The following is a 4592-nucleotide window of genomic DNA, read 5'->3' on the forward strand; positions in this document are numbered from 1 at the left end:
ATATATATGTTAACTCTCTTAGTAATCCATGATAGTTCAGTACTCTTCTCCAGCACCACAATATAAGGCATCAATTCCTTTTCTGCCATTTCTAGTCATTGTCCATCACTCTGATGCATAGCAAGTAATTGTGAAGACCATGGCCTGGATCAAGTGCACCTTAGTCTCTAGACTGACATCTTTATTCTTCAACGCTCTGAAGAGGTGTCTGCTGGTGTCTAAAGTGTTGATTAGAAAACCTAGTAAGCTGAAATTTTAACAATCTCAATTTCTTATCCATCTATCATGCTGCCAGTTGGCCCAGTTGTGAAAAATCTTCATTTTCTTGATGTTGAGCTTCAATTCATATTGCATACTGCAGTCTTTGACCCTCTACAGCAAATGCTTCAGGGCCTCCTCAGTTTCACCAAGCGAATTTGTGTCATCTGCATAATGCAGGTTGTTGATGAGTTTTCCTCCATTCTTGATTTCACATTCCTCCTTATAAAGTCCAGCTTCCCGAATGATCTGTTCTGTGTACAGATTGAAAAGATATAGTGTCAGGACACATCTCTGACACATTCCTTTCCTGATTTTGAACCATGCATTATTTCTTTCCTCTGTTCTGATGTCTACCTCCTGGTCCAAGTATAGATTTAGCATGAGCACAATCAGGTGTTCTGAGATTCCCACTCTTCTCAAGGTTAGCCACAAATTTGTTGTTATCCATATAGTCAAACACCTTTTCATAATCAATGAAACACAGATAAACAGTCTTCTGGTACTCTATGCCTTTGTCCAAGATCCATCTGACACTGTTGATGATGCTCATAGCTTTATGGCTTGTGTTTCTGGTAATTCTCTGTTGATGGTTATTTCAGTTGTTTTTGGACAATCTTTAGCATGATTTTGTTTGCATATGGTATTGGTGGTATTGTTTGATAATTTCAGCATTCTGTAGGATAATCTTTTTTTTTTATAAAGAAATGGGAATAAATATGGATCTCTTCCAGTCAGGTGATTGTCCTCCAGATTTCTTGGCAAAGCCTGGTGAGAATTACCAGGGCTTCATCTCTTTATTGAAATATGTCATTTGGTATTCCTTCAATTCCTGGGGCCTTGTTGTTTGCCACTTACTTCAGAATAATTTGAACTTCCTCTTTCATCACCATTGCCTCTTGGGCATAGGTTGTTTCATGAAATTTTTCTGAGTAAACAAATTCTTTTTGGTACAATGACTCTGTGTACTCCTTCCATCGTCTTTTGATGCTTTCTGGATCATTCAATATTCTGTCCATAGTATCCTTAAGTATTGCAACTCAAGTCTTAAATTTATTCTTTAGTTACTGCAACCAATGTTGACTTGAAGTTGCAAGGTTCTGGAGACATCACAATTTTAAAATATGTGTCGGTGGTACCTGATTTAGCTCTAGACCACTTATTTAGACCTTTCTTCTCAACTCATTTGTTTAAAAAACATTTAACTTCCACACCTAATAGTGACTTATTAGTGTCTGACTTGCATCAGGGAGGAGATAGAAATTACACCATCTCTCAACTATTTGCTGATGATTAGCAGAAGGACCTGTTATCTGAATAGGCAAGGTCCCTACCCACTTCCTGTGGTGAGTAGGTTAGCCTGGTCCTTGGAAAGTGTGTATAAGCATAGTGTGTAGAATACTTCAAGCAGGCTTTACTGTGAAAATAAACAGTCCTCCAGGGGATACACCATGTTCAATAATGATCCCATTAACTATCATATCTGACATAAGTCTCACAGCATTACTAGACTCCTGCCCCAAAAGTTCTGATATCCAGGGACTCCAAGACACATTGGTTGGCTTTGCTAGGGGAAATCTGTTAAATCCCCAGCTTACTTTTTTTGTTAAGCCTTCCAAACACTGTATTTGACTATAGCGAAGTGACATCCTGTGTCGCTCACCCAAGATCCTGAAGCCTCAGGGTCCTGTGCTACAGAAGGGCCACTCCCAATACTTATCTAACAGTATATTATTATGCTCATCTAAACCCCATGAATCAGTGCCATATTATAGCTAGTATATCACTTGCAAGTGCAGTAATTAAAAGAATCACTGATTCACAGAGATCCTCTGATCCAGAGTCACCGGGGTCATTGATTTCACAAAGAGTCAATTATTTATAAATTCAAAGGTGAATTTGTCCATTATACACAGATGCAGTGGTTCAAAACTCTGATCATTGACACTGGATATTTAAAAGGAAGAAAATCAGATATGGGGGCACAGGGCTATGATCTTTTCTTTAAAAGGGCTAGAGGGAGTAAGAACAGCACCACCCTTCACTGTTCCAGAATAACAGCAGATAAAGATCCCATAGCCAAGCCCCATGGTGCCTCAAAGGGCCCACCAAAAGCAAGAGATTCCTATATTCATTGTTGACTCATAGACTTACAGTTGTGGAACTAGCAACAGGGTTTATTAGTGAAGGAAGTTGGAGAGTGGGGGGAGAAGAAGAATATCTCACAATAAATGTATGGGTTTTAGTCCAACTATTCCAAGGTAAAATTACTCAATAAGTCCAGGCTCTGGTTTCAGTTTACCAGTCAAATCCAAATCATACAGCAAGGTTTGCCAACAAGCAAATAAGGACCCAGCAAGTTAGAAGTTAGCTTTTCCTCCAAACATCTGGAAAGAACAGAAAACACATTTAACCATGATCTTTATCTCAGAGTTCCTCTGCATACACCTTGCCACAGTTTCCAACACCATGTATCCAACACAGCGTCTCACCAACAGAGTCTGCTTCAGTTTCTCTCAAAACTTATTGTCATGTGTCTTGCTTGCCTTAAGTGTTATGGCCTTGTGTGTTCCTTACCTCAAGTCTTGCCATCCTGTGTGTGTAAACACACTCTTATCCTAGCCCCATAGCTGATGCTAATTTTCAAGACGATGCTGATTTTCAAGACCATTTGTTTATATTAAAGATGCTAGAGACCAGAGGGAGTGAACTAGTGACTTTAAAAAATAACACCAAAGTTTAGGCTACCTCCACACTGGGGAAAGGTAACAATTAACCAAGCCCAACTTTGGGCTTGTTCCCTCATTACTTTCACTGTAGGTCCCAAGACATCATGGATCATGGTGCTGATACATCTTGTCACAGTAAAAATTAGTCCTTGCTACACCTTATTAGCATTAGATCGCAACCACCACCAGCCTTAACCTCTACAACTAAAGATACTGTACAAACGACAGATACTTCATCAGCTATTTTCTATCCATCAGAAGAAAGGAGGATAAAAACTATAATTACAACATAACCGTATTATCCTGAAACCAATTGTTTCTTGTTGTTAAATGCTGTCGAGTTGAGTATGACTCACAGTGACCCTATGAACAGCTTACCTGAACCCTGCCCTATCCTGTGCCATCCTCATCATCTCTGTCACATTAGAACTCATTGGTGAAGTCACCATGCCAATATATCTTTTTGGGTATTTTCTTCTCCTTTGCTCATCCTCCATCTTTTCATACATGACGTCCCTCCTAATATTTTCTCAGAGTCTCATTAATAAGGTTTTTGTTTTAACAAAATAGGAATAAAGGAGAATTTCCTTAACACAATTAAGAGCCTATATACAAAATTAATAAACAAAATAACTCTCAATTGAGAGATACTAAGGGCATTCTTCTTCAGAACAATCTCAATCTCTTCATTGTCTATCATGATACTGTCTATTGACCCAGTGGTGAAAATCTTTGTTTTCTTGATGTTGAGCTTCAGGCCATATTTAAGGCTGTAGTACTTGATTTTCTGCAGCAAGCACTTCAGGTCCTCCTCAGTTTCAGCAAGCAAGGTTTTGTCAACTGCTTAACACAACTTTATAAAACCAAATTCTGATGTCACATTACTTCCTTTAAAGCCCATCCTAATGGATGATTTGTTATGCATACAGATTGAAAAGGTATGGAGATAGAAAACATCCCTGGTGTACACCCTTCCTGACCATGCAGTGTTTCCTTCCTCCTTTCTAATGACTGCCTCCAAGTCTAGACAACTGAAGAACAATGATGTCAGTCTAGAGACTAACGTGCACCTGATGCAGGCTATGGTCTTCACTTTTTTTTCTTTGATTACTCTTGTTTATTGTTCACAGAAAGTTTCCAAGAACAGTGGGGAGGAGCAGGGAAGAGGGGCTTAGGTCGTCTCCCTGAGTGGAGGGGAGGGGGCTGAAAGAACAAAGCCAAAGCAGCTATAGCTCCTAAAGCAAAGTGTCATAGGAAAGAGAGTATCACAGACAAGAGATCCCAGAGAGACCCAGAAAATTAACAAGATTCCCCTTGGATCTTCAACTAGAGCTTGTTTGCTCACATACAAGGAAACTACCAGAGAGCTAGGAAAAGATTAGAGGGGATAAGTGTTGCCGGCATAAAAATAGTATCTGTTTTGTTTTTTGCTTTTTTAAATTTAGGTTGTTTATTTTTCATTTCAATGAACATCCACAGAGATTTTGGGATTCCATTCATTCATTGTTGCACCCTTCTCCCCACACAAACCCCTCCTGCCTCCCCCCCCCCATTTGCTCCTCTCCTTGAAAAGCAAAAGAAAAACTCCCTCATTGGTACACAATC

Source organism: Elephantulus edwardii, unplaced genomic scaffold, assembly GCF_000299155.1.
Source record: "Elephantulus edwardii isolate Elephantulus edwardi_28Jun2011 unplaced genomic scaffold, EleEdw1.0 scaffold00333, whole genome shotgun sequence".
NCBI classification, from domain to species: Eukaryota; Metazoa; Chordata; class Mammalia; order Macroscelidea; family Macroscelididae; genus Elephantulus; species Elephantulus edwardii.